Source organism: Calypte anna, chromosome 15 (genome assembly GCF_003957555.1).
Source record: "Calypte anna isolate BGI_N300 chromosome 15, bCalAnn1_v1.p, whole genome shotgun sequence".
Classification (NCBI taxonomy): domain Eukaryota; kingdom Metazoa; phylum Chordata; class Aves; order Apodiformes; family Trochilidae; genus Calypte; species Calypte anna.
The window spans coordinates 1409389-1433013 of record NC_044261.1 but is presented as its reverse complement, the minus strand read 5'-3'; the positions used below and the strand labels follow the sequence as shown (position 1 = coordinate 1433013).

General features: G+C 50.1%; 1 protein-coding gene across 2 annotated transcripts in view; it reads right to left on the bottom strand.

Annotated features, from left to right (window-relative positions):
- The window catches only part of CORO1C (coronin 1C), a 48449-nt gene extending 27574 nt beyond the window's left edge, over positions 1–20875 (bottom strand). Inside the window, exon 1 of one of the 2 annotated variants that reach the window (XM_030460881.1) lies at positions 20854–20875. The gene's annotated coding sequence lies outside the window, so the exon portion shown is untranslated. Of the gene's footprint in view, positions 1–13574; positions 13683–20853 lie in introns of those variants that run through there. The other variant, XM_030460882.1, reaches the window with a different exon arrangement.
- Between the last annotated feature and the right edge of the window lie 2750 nt (positions 20876–23625).

The window sequence follows — 23625 nt, the reverse complement described above, 5'->3', positions numbered from 1 at the left end:
TTTCCATCCCAAGAGGGCTCCTCCCAGCCATCCACTATCTGGGTGCTGCCTGGGCCTTTGCATCCACTGCTTTGATGCTGCCAAATCCTGCAAGAGCAGCATCACCTCCTCCTCCATCCATCCTTCCATCCATCCATCCCTCCATCCTTCCCTCCATCCATCCATCCATCCATCCCTGGCTGGCACACAAGAGATGACACCACCAGCCCACCCAGAAGAAGCAGGGATGTTCCTGCAAAGCCCATCAAGCTGCACCACCACAGGAAACTTGCAAACAGCTCAGCCTTTTCTATCCCTCTGGAAAACAACACCTTGCAGCAAAACCAGGGTGAGGACCTGGTCTAGGAGAAGGGAGAGAAGTCCCCTGCTTTGCACAGTCAATTTTCCTGACTGTTCACCCACTGGCAATGTTTCCATCCATCCCCCTGTGCACCAAGATGAAAATCTGATGGTTTAGAAGACATTTTAAAGCTGCCTTGCTGAGTGAACAGGCAGAAAACAGCCCCATGTCAGTGCATCCTACACCCACGGGTTCTGCAATTTGTCTGCTTTAATACTGGGAATGTGGATATGATGGCAAAGGAGGAGGATTATTTGTATAGCTTGGGCAAGTATCACTTTCCTTCTCTTGATCAGTACCAGAACACCACGAAAAAATAAAAAATAAAATGCTTCTCTCAAGCATCAGGTACTGGGAAATCTGCCACCCCTCCTGCTCTAATGGCAGAGAAACACCCTTTTATCCTACAGGGCAATTCTAGTACTTCAGTTCCCTCATTTTCACCCTTTGATGGAAAAGGCAATTTTATTTTTATTTTTTTTGGTTTTCTACACGTGACTTTTAAGCATGCAAGGAGTCAGATGTATCCAAAAATACCCTGATTTGTTCCCAAGGGATTTGTGGGAGCACACCTTCACTGCCCTCTTCCCCACCTCCAGCTCATCATCCCCAGCAGGAACTCTCCACGAACACATGGTGAGCAGCCTCCAAGTCCTCATTTCCATAGCAAAGGGAGTGATTCTTGGCGTTGGATCACAGCCATTTTGATCTGGCTGCTCTCCAAAGAGAAGGAGGGGAGGGAGCTGGAGGGAAGGAAGGAAAATGTGCAGGCTGTGGTTAGAAAGAGCAGGGACTGTGGAGCTTTCAGCACAGAAAAGGAGCAGGTGAAAACCAAACAGGGTTGGCTTGATCAAAAAAAAAAAAAAACAAACCACAAAAATGTCGTTTTTTCCCTACCCAACCTCTGGTTAAAAAGGTGAAGTGTACTGAGCATCCTCATTTTTCTCCGTGCTGCAGTGCACAGGATCCCCTCCTCCAGCAGCTCCAAGGAAACCACAGCTGAATTTGGTTGCCCCAAGGTTCTCAGCATGGCCATCAGGGCAGGCTGGAGCTCCCACCTCCTACTTGTAGGATCAGCAGGTGATCCCAACATGTGGGATGATTCACCCCAAGGAAAGGCTGATTCAGCCCCTCTAACATTCAAAGTGTGACCTGGGACTCTTGGAAATACCCGAGTGGGCAGGAACATGAATCCAAGGTCAACAGGGCTGTGCAAGGGATTTGTTCTTAGGAAGCAGGCTTGGAGCAAGAGTTTTATAAAAGGAAATTAATTAGAGCACTGTCTGTGCTGTTCAATCTTAGCTCAGGAGCTGGAACCATCTCCATACACTTGCTAGACAGGAAACACAGATTTATTTATTTTATTTTTGGTAAAGAACAAATTTGGAGGATTTAAAACCTCAAAACTAGGAGCTGAAAGGAGTTTAAATTTTGCCAGAGTTACAGCCCTCAGCAAAATGAAACCAGAAGCATCAGACACCCTGCAAAGCCCACGACAAGAGAAGTGCTGACAGATCCCCAGCTGCTCTGATCTCCTGGATCCCGCCCGGCCACACACGGCATCTTACAGATCCCACTGGGGACACAGGGAAGAGCCTTCAAAAAACCTCTTCTTTTTCTGCCCCTCCAAACATCAAGTGACTTCCAGCTGAATTTTACCAAACACTGAACTCTGCTGCCTGCTGTCTGGGCCTGTTTGGCTGCTGGTCTTTGTGTCAGCAGTTAAAAGGAGCTTAGAAATGCAGGATGCCCTCAGCCCTGCCGGCACAGTAATACTTTTCATTCCATTTCTTTCTGATCTCCCATCATGATGTGTCACAAGTGTTACCATGAGTTTGCCCATTTTCCTGTTTATAAAGGGTTTATCTGTCTCCAGAATCCAGCAGATGTATTTCTGTGGCTTCGGAGGGTTTTGCTGCCTGCTTATGCAAGAGGAAACGCATCCTGCTAGGGAACACTGGCAGGAAAACCCCCCACTAATGGCAAAATCCTGCTCAGCCCATGTGATTGTGATCCCTTCTGGAACAGGAGACATTTGAAATAAAAGGCTGGTTGAAGTCCCAGGCAGCCGGAGGCAACTGTTAAAAGGAGGTAGGAGATACAAATCCACTGGGCAGAGAGAACAGCAATTGCAAAACGTTGGTATTAGGACTGGGAAGGCTCTTTCTGAAGTGGGAAACGGCAAGAGAAGTTGCAGCAGTAGAGTGTGAGATCCCACATTTGGAATTAGAGCCTTCCTGAAGAGGTTGCAAAGCTCCAGTGGCAGCTTTGGAAGAAATGTACAGTCTCAGACATCTATAAACCAATGAGAAGCAGATAAGGAGAAAAAAAAAATCAAAATACCTTATAGGGAATGTCAGGGGATGGTGATAAATAGCAGGGGCACCTGCCATAGTTGTTACAGGCCAGCAAGGAGAGGGGACAGTCCCACCAGTGAAATGGTGTCCCCTGATGCAGGGTAGTTCAGGGGTTTCTTGAGGAGCAACACAGCAACTGTGCAGCCCAAGGTCCTTCTGAACACCTGGCCTGAGATGCCTGGGCCTCATCTGCAAAAGCACTGAGCCCTGAGATGAAACCTTTTATAAAAAAACATAACAGAAAGCAAGTTGTAATGCCAAGCCAATAATCAGCCCATGGATGCTTCCACATCTGCAGAGCAGTTGGCCACCACTGAGATAAGCACCAGAGAAAAGCCCACAAGGAATCTAGTAACTCACTCTCCCAAACACTTGGAGCATCACGTGCTAGATAAGGTACAGAGCTGCATATGGAACAGAAATGGAAGCATGCAGAGGCTTTAAAGCCCTGAAGAAAACAACATCCCATCCACAGGGGCAAGGAGGACTCTGTTCCATCACCTAACCCAGCAGAGCAAGAGGCTGGGGGAGCAGGCACTGAGCACAACAGCCATACCCCACTGCATGGGGAAAAGGGAACAAATTATGACCCAGGCTGTTTCCCCATCACTCACTTCTGGCCTTTCAGAGGGCCTGGTTGTGCAACCTGTGGGGACTGTAACCCCAGTGAGTGCCCAGCATGCTGCAGACAGAAGGATGTGCTGGGGGACACAGGCAGCCTTGGGCTTAGTCCAGCTGCTTACACATTCCACATAAATATTTTACAGCCTTCCCAAACTGCACAGGATGGTGTCTTACAAACGCCTCTGGAGCTGCAGTCAGGTAGAAGAGAAGGCTGGCAGATCATTTTAAGGACAGGATTTTTCAGTGCACCTTTGGCAGAGGAAGGAAAGTGAGACCCATCCGTGGGGGGGTCAGGCAAAGCTCTGCTGCCAGCTCCACCAGCTGAATCCTGCAGGGAACAAGGACAGCAAAGCCCACCCACTCATGGCAACCAGACTAGCAGGGGCTCACAAGCCCCAAAAGCTTAAAATAAACCCCATGGGAGAACAAGGTGAGCATGTGTCCTACAGCAAGCTCAGGGCCATGCCTGGCATTACACCCCAGGAGCAGGAAATCATCATGGTGGAAAACCAGAGTGTCCCAGTAAGGCTGGAGGAGGACTCCAGGACTTCATCTCCTCTCCAAGTAGCAAGGGAATCAACGAACTCAGCCTCACAATAGTCAGTCTTGCAAGATTTGGGCAAGGGAGGAAGCAGGGGAAAAAAAAAAGTCATCAAATGGTGACAAAATTGCAGCTCACCCTACGACTTCATGTGAAACAGCCAGGAGTACCTTGATGCACTCCTCTACTTTTAAACACACTGCTGTTCTCTCTAGGCTATACCATTTCAAATCAATCTACATTAAGTCCACTGCTGACAGAATTTTTGTTTTCAGATGTTCAGAGTTATCTAAACCATGGGTGAACACTACCACAGATGGTGACAATTCCAAAATACATCATATTTGTGCAGATTATTTTCAGCCTTTGGTTACTTTAGTCTAGGTTGAGCAAGACCCTGCCATCTGATTTCACTTCATTTTAAAGACAAAAAGCTGGAATATGAACTTAATACTGAAATTTCCAGCTGTTATACCACTGGCAAGATTCTATTTTGGGATGGGAACCCAAACCACAGACTACCAGGGAATTCGATTATATCTCAACTGGGGAGCCCAGAACGTTCAAAAATGTAACACAACCCAAACTGAAAATGAGCTGAAATTGCTGGTCTGGACAAAGTGCAAGGTGTTGGTTCTAACCTGGGAAATACTTGATACACAGTCACACTAAGACTGCTCTAACATGAAGAATTCCAAGTCAGAAGTGCCAATCAAGCTTAATGCTCCTGGGCATCCATCAGCCAGGAGCACGTGTTACTCCCAAAGTGTTTATCCTCTGCATGCAAGGGATATTTTCACTTAAAGCTTTCCAGGTATGCAATTCATCTTCTTGGGGGACCTTACTAATACCATTTTGTAGCTTGAATCTTCACAGTTTAATATTGCATCATTTAGCATAACTTGCAGTGACAAAAGGGACACTGCAGTCATTACCCTGAGCAGAGAGCACTGTCTGGCTTCATTTAATCTGTGTCATCTACTGTAAAGCTCCAGCAATGAACACACACAAAAATCATTACACAAAATAATTCATCAAGAGGCTGTAATGGGATGGGTAACCAGCAAAAAGAAACACTGCAGCAGTTCCCTGGACCTGGAGAAAACCTCAAAGATGCAAGCAATATACCAAATAAATGGGGAAAAAAGGACTGGGGGACCCCTGGATTAAACATCCAGGGGGATGAGTGCATCTCTACATTTCAGCTTCCACTTCTGCAGCCACCAGAGGCTGATCCATCAGTGGGCACCAAACAAGCTTCCCTGGGCAAGGAAAGGGGACTGGGGCAGACAGATTCCCACCTTGAGATACAGCTGCTCCCCTGGCTGACCACAAAAGGCCAAACTTTTCATATGCTGCCTTCCAAGAGCCTTCTCCCCTGGAATAAACACCAGAGATGTTTCTTTGCTTGATGTATCCTCCTCCACTGCCAAGAGACAGAGCAAGACACTTCCAGAGCTGAACAACAGCCCTATGAACTTCAGCCAGAGACATTACACCAACACCAGGGAAGATGCTACTTACAGCCCTGGGGACCCCCTGCATCACCCCCACAGTAAAAGCAGGGGATGGCACAGGGAGGAAAGCAAAAGGGCTTCAGACCACCCTCTGAGCCCAAGGAAAACAGGAGCACAGCAGAGCTGCAAGTCAGCAAGCCTGCTCCAACAGCTGAGCACCAGGATTCCAGTTAAGAGAAGTATGCAGATAAAATGCTTTCTCCACAGAGCTGACCTACTTCTCTTATCAGCACAACTGAGCTGGCAAGGAAGTATCCATCTGCTCAGAGCTGCTAGCCCAATTTGGTGAATTCTTCTGCTCCCTTGAAGGTTACACACAAGCTTCTTCCAGACCATATTCCTGAAGCTCACCAGTAGCCACCAGACCTGAAGCTGGGCTCCCAGCACAACACAGTCTGTCCTCTCCAGTAAGAAACTAGGCACCCCTCTGCTGGGAGCCCAAAGCACCAACAGAATGAGTCCTGCAGGACTTCACATCCTGCAAAAGTCAAGAAGTGCAGACACAAAGGTCATCTGATGAACACCATAATTCTAAGGTAAGAAAATTTCTTGTTAAAACTCCAGTGGCTTTAAGGCATTATTAGAAACATCACACTGCTTCTCCTGGTTTACAACCAACTGGATTCCTTTAAAAAATGACCAGAAGATGTATCAAAGAGAGAAATCTCCACAGGACTTGATAATCTGTTTTCTACTCCTCAATTACAACATGCCATGCTATCCCCAGGAAGAAAACTCCAGATGTTACAGATGTTTTCAGGAGACAAATGGTCTCCTAGATAAAAGATCCCAGGTCCCAGTTCTTCAAGAGGTTGGTAGCACCCCAGCCTAAGAGCCACCATCAGGAAACCAAGGGCAGCAGAAAGCCCTCTGCTCTGAACATAGAGTGAGCTAGGACACAGATTCCTCACCACTTAGAAATCAAACAGAAACAAGAGATCAGCACAAGCCAGGCTCAAACCCCAAGCAGCCAAGTGTGAGTCAGCCTGACCAAGTGAGGATGCTGCCTTCTCCAGATGGCCCTGCCTGACCACAGAGGCTCCAGGGCTCTGTGGGATGGAGCAAAACCCCCAGACCTGCAGGGAGCCCCCTGAGACCACAGCACTGCCCCAAGAGATGCAATCCCAGAGGAAGAGGATGGCCGAGGGTCATGGCAGTGCCTCCAGGACCAGCACAGCACTGTCGTAGGGTCCTGAGGTTTGATTCCAGCCTTGTAATGGGAAATGGGATGGTCCAGAGAGCTGGATAATGTCAGGGTTAGTCTGGAGTTCCAGCAAAGACCAGTGGGGTCCATCTGGAATGGAGAAACTGCTCCAGAAAGTGTTAATGGCTGAGAAACACCTTCATCCAAACACCCCCTAAGCAGAGCCCAGTGCAGCAACCTCCAGTTTCCAAGCCCCCAACACCCACCCAGGAGGAGAGGCCCTCATATGGGATTTCTGAGGTTCTCAACAGAAGCCCCACCAAGGAAAACTCCCAGACCATCCCCTGAGCACAGAAGAACACAGAAGGTTCAGGCTGGACAACACAAACGTGTCTCAGATTTTAACACTGGACAAATAAGCTGCAAAATGAATCTCAGTTCTCACAGTTGGAAATGGAGTGGATTTCTCCAGATTTCCATTTGCTGCCCTGCCAGCTCTCCTGGCCAAGAAGCCTATAATTCAAAGAGTACCATTGTCATCCTGTCCCCTTTCTGTAACATGCAATTTGAAATCAGGGCTGGGGGAGGGAGGAAGGGACTGAAGGAGGCTAAAACCCAAATGCAGATAGTTCAATCTGCTACCCTGATTTTAAATCCCTATCTTGTGGTACCAATTACAGCCCCTCAAACATCTGCTTTAGCAAAGGCTTCCAAGTTCAGACACATTTCCTCTGTCCTACAGATGTTCTTTGTCACTGATGCATTTCAGGCCAATGCTGTAGAGCCCTGGTCACTGCCCACCGTGGCTACAAGGGGAGCAACCTGGGCAAGCTGGTGTCAAGCCCTGAGTGCCACACCAAGCATCTCCCACCTCTCTAGGCAGCCAAGGAAAAAAAAAATTGACTTAGGAAAGCACACTTAGCTCAGTAAGCAGCTTTAATAAATATTTCTGCTCCACTTTAAAGAAATGTTTCAGATGCAAGAAGAACACTTTGCTCCAGGCAAAGACAGGAGATGGACCTGCTGTCCCCAACACCCACAGCAGCTCTCACACCCTGCTATGGCTGGGGGGAGGCTGATTTTTTGGGGAGGGGACCCGCAGCTGGATGCTTGTTTTCAGCAAGAGGCAGGAAGAATTACAGCCTGCATCTGATGACCTTTAAGCTTTACTTACCTGTTGGCCTGCCAGTCATGCTTCTGCACCTGCAACCCACACTTCCAGCCCTTTGAGAGCCCTCGTGGCATTTACAGCAGCTCTGGAGGAAACCAGCCAAAACAACAGGTAGTATTACACCAAGATAAACCCCAGCTGGTTTCTGTGTCATCATTCAGAGTGCTTAAGAATTCACCTCACTGACCAGAAGGCCAGCATGGCAAGCACCACATAAAAGGAACAGAAAGATAACCTTCACCCCTAAGGAAACATCAGGGAGCAAAGTGGAGAGCAGAGATAACACACATGCATCAGAAACAGGAGACCAAGGCAGGGGAACCCACCCTGAAACACCACACACAACTTGTAACAGATTGCAGCAGAAAGCAGCAGTGGCCAGGAAAAAGATGCTGGAAGGCACAACCACACTCAGCTAAAAGTGTTCTGTGCCTACACCTCATGCTGTGCTAAAGCAGAAGTATCTATTGCTGAAGTATGTCTGGCAACTCCAGTTTGTCTAAGCTGGCTCAGAATTTTTTTTCCTGCCTTGCAAAGTGATCTCAGCAGATCCAAAAATGATAATAAACCTAGAAAAAAAAAAAACAAACCAACAAAAAACACCCCAGAAGACAAAAACACCCAACAAACAACCCACAAAATCACTACAAACTAAATAAAAAATAAATTAATCCACCTCCTGTTCTAAACTAGGGAGCTTCCTGCCTATTTACTCCAATCCAGAGTAATTAATGTAAGTACTGCAGTAAGAGATGAGCAAGGAATGCTGAGTGTAGGAACAGGAACCCAAACACACACAGCCCACCAGGCTGCTGCTGCAAACAGATGAATTACCTGCAAAACAACAAGAGCTCATAGGATTGGCTGCCAGAAGTACTCCCAGCCTTGTACCTGGCAAGACCCTGAGCAAAACCACTTAACCTCCCATTTCCAGTTTGGGAACAAGGAGATCCATCTGTCTCAGATGGAGAAACTGGGAGAAACAACAGTGCCACAGACTGCCCCCCATGGGATGGGAAACGCCAAGGAAATGCCAGGCTGATCCCCAAGGCAGCTGGGTGTGAACTGAATCACCAGGAGGTTTTTAAGTATTAAAAAGAAAAAAAAAAAAAGCAATTTCAAGAGGTAACAAGTGCTGAGCTGAGGCCTTTGCTGATGCCTATCTCCCCTATCAAGTGCTCATCTGCCCAGCACTGCCAGTCTGCCCAGTTCCCAAGGGAGGGAGTGCTTACCCTGGCTTGAATTTGTTACTGCCTGCTAATCCCTGGTGGTGCTAATTATACCCATTATCAGTTTGTCTGATTGTGCCTGACCCATGTCCAATAATATCCAGATCTGCAGCACTGCAGGATGTCAAGTCCTCATCAGAGCTGCAGGGGAAAAGGATGCTTCAAAACATAAAGGTTTCAGTACTGCAGGTTTATACATTTGTGCCAGATAAACAATGGATTTTTCAAGGACTCCAGAGCACAGTCTCTATGGCAACTATATGCAGAACTAGGGGGATGGAGGGGAAGTTCCCACGTTGCTAAATACTTTGATCAGAAACGATTTTGCAGGGACTGCAGGTGAAATCACTGCCTGGCTTCACACCTGGATGCAAACAGGGTGGCATCTGGAGTAAAACCCCTGCCTAGTTTCATGAAGTCCTGCTCAGGCACCTTTGGGGAGACTGCAGGAATGGTTGCTTAATCTTCAGCTAAGAGGAACTGTAAATAATTACATACATGCTTGGACATTCAGAGGTTACAGATAAAGATGCTGTGGCTGACCAAGATTTGGAGAACCACAGGACAACCGTGGTCCTTCCTGAAGGGAACCCTTGGCCTGAAGCACAGCCCAGCAATGCTGTGAGCTCATCTCAGCCTCAGACTCCACCACTGTTAGGATTTTATTTCCATTGCTTTTTTTCAAATCCAATTATTAAAAGGGAAAACAAGGAAAACCTAATTATAATGGATCGAAGGGGCCCAGCTCAATGTCAAAGAGAATCACTCTAAGTGATCCAGCCACATCCAACTGCTCCCACGGAGAGCCAGACCTCAAAAGTCATTACAGACTCCTAGCAGAAAGCATATGATCCATTATTTATTCTTATCATCAAAAAAACTGGGGTAAGACAAAGCAAGCAGCAGTGAAGAAATGCTCTCCTCCTTTCCCCAGTGCAGGGGATTCTACTTTAGCATCTGCCTCATCAACAAAGAACAAAAAGGAAAGAGGAAAAATGGCCCAAGAGCCCTTCTCTGTCTTTGTCACCTCTAAACCAAGGAGATCTCCTCCATCCATGGGCACCATGGGAACACCAGCAGCCTCCTGAAGAACTGAGTTTTCTTCCCCATGGGAGGAAGTAAGCAGCAGACACCATTTTCATGATTTCTCTGTCAGGGTTCCTGACCTACAGAGCAGGAGTTTAAAGCTTTTATGATACTCCAGCACAGGAGGACTTTGTGGCTTGTCCTGAAGATGTCTGCCGTGAAGAGATGATATCTGTCCTACTGCATGGCAGAGGTGTAGAGTAAAATCACCACTTTGGAGAAGCATCCAGCAGTGCCCAAACAGTCCCCTCCTCCATTTTATGCTGTATCATTGCCTCCACTCACATCCAGCCATTAATGGGGATCAGATTTGTGCTCACTGTGCAAACCCACAGTGGCACAAACACAACTAATGGGTGGTAATGCTGCTAATGGCTGGTGTATCCCATGAGGAACATCTCCAGACAGTTTGATCCTTTGAGGAGCAGCAGCAGCAGCAGACTTGGCATCAGCAGCTCCTCCAGCCAGAGACCCCTCAGGTCCTGAGAGGCTGAATAATTCTAGTGTCACACCTGGTGTTTTAGATGCCTAATGCTTATCAGCCAAACCCAAACATAAAGTCATGTACTGAACCATTATAACCTCAAAAAGCAACAAATAATCCATTTTTAGTATAATTACCCATGTGAGGAAAACCAGAACAAAGCAATACAAGTAGCAAATAGAAAGCCAGGGCTCAGTATCCACTTCCCAACTCTACTGGCAGATACAACACATCTGGAATAATCAGGTTCCATTGCTACCTCTCCTGAGTCGCTGCAGCTCACCTAAACATTTTTTGCCTTCAATCTGATGTGGCATTCAGCCCAGCAATGCCACCACCACCTGCATTTTGTGCATATGGTGACAAAAAAACCCCATCAGTTCACATCCTGTCAGCCTCAAGCTAGCAAGAGTTTGACTCCTCACGTGTGGCCACAAAAGCAAAGAGGAGCTGTAAGCAGGTTCTGATCACACTGATTTCAGAGTTAACCACCAGACTATAAGCAGACCAAAAATACTAAGCAAGGGAGACTACAAAAAAAGAGCTAGAGGAGAACACAGATACTTAATTCTTGCTCATCTGCCCTGTAAATGCTTAAAACTGGGGCATTTCAAATCCTTGGTGAGTTTCTGTTCCAACCCATCCTTACAGGAGGGATGAGATTATCACAAAAGCTTCAGTAAAGCAAAAACCAAAACAAACCAACTCTGCACTTGAAAAGTCAAGTGAAAATGTGCCTGTGAGTTTGCCTGAAAGGACATTCCTAGCCCTGGGAGTGGTGCACTGATGACCTCACCAAGCTGCAAACCCAGGCCAGGAAGTGTTTTGCTCATGTCTTCAAACTAGGAAGCTGGCATCCAAGTCCCATTCCTCAGAATCGATCACCAAATGAAAGCCAGGGAGATAAATTCTCTGCTGATCAAAATGCAACCTCCTGCTTTAATGAGCCATTTTATGAAGTCCTCACAAAAGGCTAATGCTGAACTTGAACGTGATGCATGGAAGGGTTGCTAAGGGCAGATCTCTCGGTGTCCTCTGCTGCATGGCTCTGGAAAGCTGATATTTTACCCTTCTGTGCATTCCTCCTCATTGCCATTAAACTGAATCTCCTGCCTTTTGCTTGGAGTGAATCCCAGAAGTGACAGATGCAATAAGCATGAAGATTTAACTTGAAAAAATCCAATGATGTTTGAAAAGGCAGCTCACTAGAAGACTGAGTAATGCCAACAGAGAACATAAAGAGAGACACACAAATGCTGATTAAAGCAATCTGTCTGAAAGGCTACAAGTGACCACTGAAAAATTATTATTATGAAGAGCTGTATTAAAACAGACACAAAGCAAACACTCCCTGCCCTGTACCTGAGTGTGTCAGCCCTCACTGTGCCTACTGAAAATACTCAAAAACCAGCTACACCAACCAAACACACGTTGACTTTATCACACCAGCATTTGATCCTCTAGCTTTGTGTGTGCAGCCTTCAGCAAACACCAACGTTAGCAGCAATAAAACATCTCGGTGAGTGCAGAGCCATCTGGTCTTCCCCTTGAGCAGAAAAGATGGTTCAAGGCTTGTTATTCAGCTGAAAATTGAATATATCCTCTGCTGCCTCACGCACAAGGGACCCACTTTTTCCTCCAGCCATCACACATATGAACATGTTTCTTACAGGCTGCACTGTGCCAGTTCACACCATTTCCCCACACTTCCAGCAGGCACAGAGCTTCTCTCCTGCATGTGTGCACAGCAGCAGAGGAACAGAGAGGGGAGTGTCAGGTAATTCAGGTACAGCCTGGCCTCAAATTCAACCAGAACTGGTACCTGCACGCTGAGAAACCAGCCACAGCCTAGGACATTCAACATGTCACTCTTGCTCTGCTAACATCCTTGGTCCTGCTCACACTAATCCACACACAGCTGTGTGAATAGGCTGAATAGATGTGCTCAAACAACCACGTACAGGGCTGAGACTAAAGGAAAAAACAAACCAAACCACAGCACTAATGCATATCACTTATCTTTAACAATAAAACTGCACCAATCAGGTTTCTGTTGTTTCCAGCAAGCTTTTAGTCCTTTTTTTTTTTTTTTTTCCCAGACCCGTGCAGTCACACCATCACATTGTCTGGAGCAGGGTAGGACACAGCTGGACCTGCAGGCAGTTCCATGTCAGATGCTGCTTCGTGTAGGGTGAGAGGAGCAGCAGCTCCTTCCACAAAGCACGGGGAAGTGCAAACCTTTAAATCCCGGCCTTTGACATACTGCTATTCAAACAATGTGGCTTTCTCCAGAGAAAAACAAAACCCAGCAACATGTCATGCAAGCCAGGACTTCACCTATCTCCTGCACAGGCTCACAAGGGACACGATTAATGGTGTGACACGTACCAGGTGTAAGGAAAAAACCCCCAAAACTCTCCCCCCTGTCATCTTTTGTCCCCTGACACGTTACAGGCTGGCAGCGGGGGCAACAGCCTCACACACACCGGTGCCAACGAGCTGCGGCTGCACCGCCATGAAAAACAGAAGAAAAAAAAAATTAAAAAAAACCCTTTTCCCATCAAAAAAATGAGAACCCAACACCCAAACCCATCGCTCGCAGGGAGCAGCGGGGCTGCCGGCGGGCATCAGGTGTGCGGCCGCAGAGCCCGGCCCCGCCTGGGCCATGCCCCGCCGGTAACCTGCGAGCCCCGGCCGGATGCGGGAACCCGCGGCGACCCCGAGCCGCTCCGCTGCCTAATAAGGAGGAAAGAGAGCGGGGAAGAAGCCCCGGGCCGAGCGCGGCGCGGGCAGGGCGGTTTCCCCCCCGCAGGCCCGGGCGCTGACAGCAGCCGCCACCTCAGGAAGGGCTCGGCGGCAGCTGCCGGCCCCGCGCAGGAAGAGCCCGCCCGGCCGGACCCCCGCCCTGCCCGGCCCCGGCGCCCGCCGCCGCCTCACCGCGGGCACCGCCGCCTCCTCACGCCGGGCGGGCGGGCCGCCCGCCTCCCTCTCTTCCGTTCGCCCGCCCGCCCCGCCAGCTGCCACCCGCTGAACCGCGGGTCGCCGTCCCGCAGACCCCCGCTCCCCGTCTCCCCTCCGCACCGCGATCCCGAGCCGCCTCCCCGCGTCCGCTCCTCAGCCCGGCGGAGCCGCCTCCGCCGCTGCCGCCGCCACCGCCGCCGCCGCCCGACTGACCGCCGCGGGGCGGGGGCGGGCAGCGCCGCCTCCAGGCCACGCCCCTCCCGCTCCGCGCGACCACGCCCCCTCGCTGCCGGCCCCGCCCGGCGTCTCGCCACGCCCCTCCCCTCCGGGCACGGCGGAGGGCGGGGACAGCGCGGTGAGTGGCAGCTCCATCAGCCAATGGCGGCGAGGCGCCAGACCCTCTCTGAGCTGGCGGCGCGCGCTGTAGTTCCCTGCCCGCCCCCTCCCCCGGTCCCCTCAGTGCCCCGGGGGGACGCGGCGGCTCCGCAGCCTCAGGGCTCGGGTAGTCACCGGGTGGGTGCTCCCTCAGGGAGCTCCGGTGGCTCCGGTCCCATCAGCTCCTTATGGAATGGGTGCTCCCTCAGGGACACGGTGGCTCCGGTCCCATCAGCCCCTCACTGGGTGGGTGCTCCCGCAGGGACACGGTTCCCCGGCTCCCCTCAGCGCTCAGCCCCCCCTCACCTCCCCAGCCCGCCTCAGCCTCTCCCCTCAGTGGCTGCTCCGGGCTGAGGGAGCAGCCCCGTCCTCTGCCTTCGTTAGGAACAAGGTGCGGGAAGCACCGGGAAAAGGACGGGGAAGGTTTTGGGGCGCTACGGTGATAAAATCGCAAATGAGGAAGCGGTGATGTGAAGCGCAAGGCGGTGGATGCGGCTCCTGGGCCGGGCAGGGCAGAGCTGAGGCTGCTGCTGGCGAGAACCGAGAGAGAACCGGCAGTTCTGCAATAAAATACTAACGTGTCACTTCGTTTGGTCAGGCTGGCTCGCCAGGGCCATGCAAAATGGCACTGCCAGCAAGAGGGGGACAAAAGGAGCCCTGAAACCCCTGCTCAGAAAGTCACACTCCAAGGAGAAGCGGAGGACAGGAGCTCCCGCTGAAACTAAAGCTGCTTTTGGGGCTGCTGGTTTGTGTGGCTGTGAGGAGGGTTTGTTATCTCTGCTGTCAGTGGAAAGCTGGCGGTTATTAATGCAGTAACAGCAAGAGAGGGAGCAAAGAGCTGAGGGCAGGCAGGGTGATGCCCCTCTCAGAGCCCTGCGAGTTTCTGTTCCTCCAGGGAGCTCCGAGCGCGGGTGGATGATGCCAGATCAGTGCCCACGGTGCACAGGCTTTACCATACATGGCCAAAACCAAACCCTCACCCAGCTTCCTTGTGCTTTTGGGCCAATATTTGCAAGTTCGTTTGCATGTGGTGAGGTACTTAAGAGGCCGAAATTTTTCAGGGGGGGGTGAGACGTCCTGAACTCCCCTTAAAACCCTCCAGAACTTGGGGAAATGTGTGTTGGGAGCTGGGCTCTTCCCCTGGGAAGCTGCAGCAGAGCTGTGAACAACCCCCCCGTGACAGCTGGGTGTTAAAACATGCAAAAAAGCTTCACGGAGATGCATTTGTCATGGGCTTGCTGCTCTGATTAGGGCTGATGGAAAGATCAGATGCCACGGTAGCACCAAATCACATAAACAAATGTTATCCAGCATTTTGACACTAGTTTAACCGCTGACTCAAGAAGCAGCAAGGTCTTTGTGTACTGAGAAATACCTCGATATAAAAATTATACACCCAAAGATACAAGCTACAAACCTCCAGCCCTGCCAGGCACTGCCTGTGGCACCAATTACTGTGAAATTAATAATTTCCTTCTGAAACCCAGCCCAGCACACTTACTCTCCCCCCTCTTCCCTCAAACCATCTCTTTAAAGCTCAAAAAAAAAAAAAAAAAACCAGAAGAAAACAAAGGCAGTTTGGCAGCCTCAGAGCAGGTAATCTGTAGTTTAGTGGGTTTAGATGGTGATTCATATTTTCCAGGTATGTCTGTGGCTTGCTGAAGGTCACCCAGTGAGTCAGGGACAGAGCTGAGTGTCTTGACTGCCAGGAATTTGTTAGGATGCTGAACCTGGGCATGGGGCTTAAAACTTTGTTAAAAAACTATTTTAAAAAAACATATCAAACGGGACTTAAAAATATCCATGTATATTGCCCCTTCTAGCTCAAAAGAGTGGGCAAGCTTTAGCCTTGGACTGCAAAACAACAGCACAGCAGCAAAACCCAGCACTACCCCAACAGCTTGGAGGAGAAACCTCCTCCATCTGTTTGGGGATCCATCTAAAAGGACAGAAGTGCACAGAGGACACAATGGGAGTTATTTTTCCCCAAAAAAAGCCAGTGGGAACTTACACTTCCCACCAGCTGCCAGGGGAAGGGTTGGTTCCTGGTTCACGTGGTGGCTGCTCCTGCAGCTCAGCTATCTTGGTGTGGTGCTGGAAAGGTCACTAAAGATGGGCCTGGAAGGAAGCAATCCCTGTGGGGTTTTCACTGCTGCTTCCTTAAAAGCTAGGATGGAATTGCTCCTAAATTCACCCAGATCCTGAGCTGGGTTAAGGAGTTTTTTAGATCGTCGTGTGAGGTGATGAGGGAATGACCTGGATCTCAGGTTGGAATCTCCAGCAGCAGAAGGAATAGCTCAAGTGTTGCACATGCTCCTTGGTTCCACTGAAAGCAGTAATCTTCATCACTTCAGCTGAACAAAATCATTCTAACAAACAGTGCTTAAATTACAGCTGGAGTGCTGGGAGCCCACGAGCCTGTCAAAATATGTCACAAATTCTAATTTTTGCCAAGGAAAATATCCTATTACTGAATTCCTGCAGCCACAAGCAACCACACAACAACATTTGTCCTTCTATTTTACCAGCCCAAACACTCCTGAGCCTTACATTTAGCAGAAGAAAGCCAGGATTTATTAAAAAAACCCCATTTCACCAGTTTCACCCATCCCGTTTGTCTCGCCCTCTGCTCCACCGATGCCAGCAGCCTCTCCCTCAGCTTTTATGGGGAAACAGCCCCGTGTCTGCAGACTCCACCTCTCCAACTTCTGTCAGCAGCTAAATATAACTTCCTTGCAAATACACATCAATTCCAGCACTGCCATAAATCACTCTGCTCTGTTCCCATCCCCATCTTGACGTGCCTCATAAGCAACGCCTCTGGTCTGCCCCGCAGCCTTTCTTGCCAGGGAGGTGTGATGAGTTAGGGGAGGGAAATAAAGAGATAAATACCTGGGGCACCTCCTTTTTGGAGGAATTTTGTCAGCTGCTTTGGCCTTTGGCTGCTGCAACGTGATTTGCCTGGGAGTCTCTGAGTGGTCTGAGATGGATGGCAAACCCCATCATTCAGAACCAGGCGAGTCACTCGAGGGATGAATTTGTCCCAACCATTTCAATTTGCTTCAATCCTCCTTGCTAAATATATTCTGAATGGAGGGAAACGGCTTATGGAGGGTTTAGAGAGATCAGCAATTTCAAGTCCTGTTATTTTGCAGCTTAACTTTTAAGTCACACACAAACATGCCAGACGTGCTGGTTTGTGTCTGGGACCCGGGGTTTGGAGGCATCCAAGTTATACAACTTTACAAGGACATTGATAGGACCTGGGAGTCTGGATTGCCAGGAAGCTGAACAGGAGCCAGCAGTGTGCCCAGGTGGCCAAGAAGGCCAATGGCATCCTGGCCTGTATCAGAAACAGCATCACCAGCAGGTCCAAGGAAGTGATTCTGCCCCTATACTCAGCCCTGGTAAGGCCACACCTTGAGTACTGTGTCCAATTCTGGGCCCCTCAGTTCAGGAAGGATATTGAGGTCCTGGAGCAGGTCCAAAGGAGGGCAACCAGGCTGGTGAAGGGACTCGAACACAGATCCTATGAGGAGAGACTGAGAGAGCTGGGGGTGTTCAGCCTGGAGAAGAGGAGGCTCAGGGGAGACCTCATCACTCTCTCCAACTCCCTGAAAGGAGGTTGGAGCCAGGGGGGGGTTGGGCTCTGCTCCCAGGCAACTCTCAGCAAGACAAGAGGGCACAAAGGGTCTCAAGTTGTGCCGGGGGAAGTTCAGATTGGATATTAGAAAGAATTTTTTCACAGAAAGGGTGATCAGACATTGGAACGGGCTGCCTGGGGAGGTGGTGGACTCTTCGTCCCTGGAGACATTTAAAAAGCAACTCGATATGGCACTCAGTGCCATGGTCTAGTGACTGTGGCGGTAGTTGATCAAGGGTTGGACTCGATGATCTCTGAGGTCCCTTCCAACCCAGCCTATTCTATGATTCTATGATTCTATGCCCACTCTTTATCTATTTATTTATTGATGCCTTTTGATTTATTATTTTACTCAAAGAACTCTACAGGAAGAGTTCTCCCCACAGGAAGTTGCATATTTTATATTTTTTTTTTCTATGATTTTGTTAGGTGAGGCCAGATTCTGCAGCCCTAAGAGGAGCTGCTCCCCCTGAAACTGGGAATGTGATCTTACAGGTTGCTTCACATTACCAAATCACAGAGATTTTTTTTATGCAAGGAAATATTATTTGATTGCAATGATTAAAAAAAAAAAAAGGAAAATAAAACCCAAACCCAAGCCATTTTCTCTGCGTGGAATAGCAGAAGATTTATCCTTTCTGCCTTGTTTTCTCACTGCCTGTTGGGCACAGATCAAATAGCAGGGGCAGCTTTATGGAACTGCCTACAAGCCTGGTTTTTAAGAGACATTTTCAGTGATCAAATGTTGAACAGCTGCCAAGACAAAACTGTACCAACAGCCACCACGTAGCAGCTCTTGATGAGGAGTAATCAATTCTGTCACTTGGACAGCATTATGTGTCCTGCCCTGGGCTGCTCTGCTCCCCAGATCCACCAAAAGTCTTTGTCTGGAGAGAGAGAGGGAGAGGAAAAGAGCAAAATCCATTTGGTTTGGCCCTATTCAATCCTTGGCCAGAAAGGGGAGCTGTAGAATTATGGAATGAAGATAAGGAGAGCAATATATTCATCAGATCTTTAAAAACCAAACAGGCAGGAAGGGAGAAGGGAGGTGGCAGGGACAGGGCTTGTGCTGCTGGGTGGAAGAGGCTGGAGATGGATAAATGATTAGAAGTGAACATTAAGTCAGGATGGGTCTTAATAATTCATGCTATTGTTATTAATGATTTAAAATCCATTTCATTTATGACTCTCTACACACTCTCCCCCATGTTATATGCAGTAATGCAGATGTCATCCCCATCCCTACTGACTCAGCTGTAGGAAATACTGCTGCCCACAGGTTTTGCAGCAAAATACCCAATTTAATTTGGAGCTAATCTATTTCCTCTCCTGGTTTTCTTTTCCATCATCCTACAGGACTGGGAAGTGTATTTTTATTCCTTTATCCCCCTTTTTGCAGGAGAGGGGAGGTGGTCCCAATGCCTAATTAAAACACTGGGACAGCAAGCAAAAAAAAATGAAGCAATTAGTTGCAACAGATGGGATTTTCTTTGTTGCTACCTCCACCAAGCCAGATAATTAACCAGGAAAAAAAGAGACAGGAAAGCAGAACACGCACAAAAAGAAAATTTAAAAAAAAAAAAACCCAAGACAAATGGAAGTTATATTTCTTTTTTAACATGGAGATCTTGGGATTGAGACTTCCCATCATTCTGAATAGCAGGGAAAAAATGAGGCAGGTAAGGAGCAGGGGCTTTGGGCAGTGAGAGTGAGGTGAGGCTTGGGACTGGGAGTCCTGTTGCACTCCAGGTTACACGTAGCACAGATCCTAATCCTGGCCTCATTATTCAACCCCTTCTGAACCCTTTTGCCAGCCTGTTCTGTTTCTCTCCCTGCTGGCTAGGATCAAGGTGGACAAACCAGAGCTATAAGAAAGGGATCATAAAAGGGTCAGTAAAAACAAGATGTTGGTGCCCAAGTTGGGCAGGGTGAGAGGTGGGAAGGCAAAGGTTCAGAAATGGGTTTAAACAAAACCCAAAGAGGCAGTGTCAGAGATGCAGCACAATGAGAAGCTGCTCCTGCTCTTCTTTACTGTGACATTTTCACAGTTCAGCACTGGAACAGACTGTCTTGACCCTTCCTTCCTTTTTCTTCAGTTGAACAAGGATGCAAACATCTGTCAGGGCTGACATGAAGCTGCAGCAGCACTGCCGTGGGCACAGAGCAGGATTTCTTGCCCCCATCCTCACCCCCTTCTTCTGCACCATCACCTCCTGCATCCACCTGCTCCTTCTGCTCCCACAAAGGACACTTCTCACCGCTGGTGACAATGTCCCTTCATCTCTCTGGCTATCAGCTGTACCATTTGATCAGACACATCTCCCACTCGAGGAGCAGAGGAGAGGAGCTCCAGACACCCTGATAATGCACAGAGCCCCTGCCTGTCTGGTGCCAGCTCCTTCCCAGTGGCAGATATTTCACAACCTTGTCTTTTTTTTTATAGAGTGATAATGTGTCTTCAGATGCTTCCTGAGAGGACAGGAGCTGTTTGTCACTGCTCCAGGCTTTTTGTTATCACTGCCACACACACAGACCCAAACTCTGCAGCAACGTTAATATTCTGAGTTGGTTTTGTGGCTTCTGGGAATGAGAGGAGCTGACAGCACAAGCACCTATTTTTGAAGTAAACACAGTGTTCAGTTCAAAGCTAGCAGAGATTTCCTGAGCCTTCACACATTTATTTTCCCTTATAAGGAAATCCACAATCACAGATTGTCAATAAAAAGAAGCTGCAAGTGAACCAGTGTAGGTTTGACACGGCCTTGTGGGATCCAAACTCCCCCAAACACTCAGCTCTCATCTCTCCCCCCCTCTGCCTAACTTGCTGTTTGACCACTCAGATTTCAATAGAGTTCATTTATCCAGAGTTTTTCAGTGAAAAGGGGTTCCAAGTTGGTGCCCTTCTCCTGAAAGCCTTCCTGAGCTCAGTGACAGTGCAGGAGAAAAAGAAGAGAAGGAAAATAGTGCCTCCTTTCTATGCCATACCTAAAATAAATTCAGATTGGCTCCCCCAGTGCCCGGAGAGATGGGAAAATAATAATAATCCCACATGACACTGGGAGAAAGTGCCTTACAGGTGCTTCTGTGCTGGGTCTGTCCACAGCAAGCAGGACAGGAATACTGGGTATTTTACTTAATTATAGAGAGTCTTACAAAGCAAATCCCTTCCTTTTGAAACAGATTCCCTGCAAGAATGACTTTTACCAAGCAGTGAGCAGCCAGAAATCAACACCTGATTGTCCCCCTGCCCCGAGCACATCCCATCTGCTGCTCGGCTCCCACAGGGCAGGGGTTTTCCAAAAAAAAAGCCCCCCACCTGCTGTGCTCCCACCTCCCCTCCCAGCCCTGGATCCCCTGGCAGGTCCTGCCAAGCCCTCTCACCTTTTCTGGCACCGCTGGGTGCCGGTGCCGGTGCCTTCCCCTCCACAGACTTGGACCTTTCGAAGGTTTTCTTCGCGTCGGCAACTTTCAGCACTTTCTCATCCTCCTGACTCTTCCTCCCCTTCCGCTCTGCCTCCTCCAAGCCCCCTCCTCCTCCTCCTCCTCCTCCAGTCCTGCCTCCAGAGAGCTGCTCCTCTCCTGCCCGCTGCTCCTCTCCAGCCTTCTCGGGGTGGCCGTGGGGCTCCAGCAGTGCCTCTGCCATTGCCACCGTCCTGCTCATGCTCCAGGCCAGGCTCTCTTTGCTGTGGGTCCTGACAGGAGGGGCCGGGGGTTTTTTTCTCAGGCTGTATGAATCCAATATCCCCACATCTGCTTGGCTTCCCAGCGGCTCCTTGCTCTCGAGGAGCTGGATGCTGCTCTGGCTCCAAAGCTTCCCAGTGTCTCCAGCATAATCTGCAGCCCCCGAGACCATTGTCTGCAGGCCCTTTGCTCCCTGCTTGTCTGGCTCAGGCTTCCAGGCCAGATCCTCCTGGCTGTTCTGGCCGTTCTGGCAAAGGTCCAGAGTGCTGCCAGGCTGAGGGCTGAAGCTCGGTGCCTGCCTGAAGCTCTCGGCTGCCTTGCTGCTTTCTCCAGGGACGCAGGAAACAGATGTGGCTGCCTCCTGTTTGCTTTGGAAAATGTAATCCATGAGCACGGCGTTTCTCTCGAAGCTGTCTGACCTGATGGGGACACTGGGTTTGTTCCTCTCCGAGGGTGAGTTGAGGGTCACTTTGTTCACCTGCCAGCTCTCCCCGCTGCTTTCAGAGTCCGAAAGGCTCATCTGCCTCCTCAGGACTCTTTCCAAGGAGTTGAGCCTCTTTAGGCTTGGACTTGCCACCTTCCCATTCCCCGGGGAGTTCTCCTGAATCCCAGGTACCTTCTGCTCCATCACTTCCCATTCCTCCTCAGATTCTGCTTCCTGGAGCAGGCGCCTGTACTCCTTCTCCTCCAGCCTGTACACCACTGGTTTCACCGTCCTGCCCCTGCCCGGTGGCCCCTGCCCCACCTCCATCTCATAAACCTTCGGAGGGGCTTCTCCCTCTTCCCCTCTCCAGCACACAGGGTGGGTTTCCAAGCACAGGTCCCCTGCCAGCCCCCACTTCCCGCTGCTGCTCAGCTCTGGATTCCTGGCAGGGGCTCTCAGCTCTCTGCCGGGATGGGGAAGGTCCCCCCTGTGCCCCGGGCCCTCCTGCCCAGGTTGGAGCAAGCTGTAACCCTCACATGTCCCCGCCGAGGCTCCTTGGGCAGCGGTGCAGCCTCTCCCCATCGCCTTACTTGTGTCATCCCGTAAATATCCACAGTACTGCCAGGTGGAGGTTTCCATGGCCGGCAGCTCAGGCACTGTAACTCCTGGTCCGAGTGCTTTGAAACCGGACAGCCAAGACTTCTTCCCACCTTGGTGCCTCGGCAGATTTTCGGCACCGCCTTCTCCTTCCTCCCCTCCGCTTCTGGGGGAGACAGAGGCAGCTTGGAAGCCTCCGTGCCTGGGTCATGTGAACCAGCAGTTTTTAGCCTCATGGCCAGCAGAGATGCAAACACACGTTGGCAGGACCGAGCCCATCCTCTGCGAGGGGCAGGAGCCTCTCTCCTAACACAGCAGCTCCCAGAGTTGATGCTACGCTGCTCCCTACCCAAATATATCCCACCTGAACGACTGGAAAAGCACCCTGCAGCCGGGGAACTGGAAAAGCATCCTCCAGCTTCGAGTTTGCTGCTCCGCAGCACTTCACGGGCAAGGTTTGCTGCCCGTCTGCAGCTTCCTTCAGGGATTCTCCTTTTCTGCCCAACCTGCAGCAGCGAGAGCTCCCTAAGGTCCCGTGCAGCGATTTTCCCTGGCTCCCTTCCCATCTCTCAGCTTCCAGAGTGATTTACCTCCAGCTCATCTGCTGCGGCTCGCCTGGGCAGGATCACTTCCCGCAGCTCCTCCGTGGGATTCACGGAAAGCTTGGAGAGCCGCATCCCTGCCTGCCCCGGGAGCCCATCCCTGCATCCCTGCATCCCTGCATCCCTGCATCCCTGCATCCCTGCCCCGCTCCCGGACGGACACGGAGCCTCTGCCCCAGAGCTCCTTCCAGGGAAGCAGCGAAACCTTGGGCTGAGTTCCCAGAGTTTTAGGGAAGAGATGGTGCCTGCCCGGAGCCGGCAGGATGGGTTGGAATGATCTGCGGGAATTTGTTATTGCTAGAGGGAATTGTTGTGACATGAGGGGAAAAAGAAAAAAAAAAAAAAAAAAAGCCACCCGAGAGAAACAGAGAATCCTCAGGAAGAAGCTGTGCCCCCTGAGGAGACTCCCAAGTGTAACTTGACCAAAAAAATCCCTATTAACGCTCTGGGCATTTCTCTAAACAACCATCTGAGCAGAAAGTTCCTGGCTTTGGGTAATCCTCGAGCTAAACGGGCTCCTGAAAACTCTCCAGAAGGAGGGGGAGCCGGGAGCTGGAGCTGTGCAGGCAGCCTGGCACAGCAGCCTCCAGCCAGGGCTCCCTCCCACCCTGCAGCTCTTCCCCAGCGCTTCGCCTTTTATGGTCCAGGAGGTGCCGGCTGCCCCCGCCGGAGCTGGGGAAGCATCCCGGGGCGGGATGCAGGAAAACACCTCCAGGATTCCTGGAGAGACACAAGGCAGCGGCACAGCCCGCACAGGCACCTCCCTGCTGCCGGGGCTGAGCTGGGAGCTGTTTCCCAGCAGGGTCTGGGTTACTCTGATGTCAGGCATCAGCCCACCCGTGCTGGGAT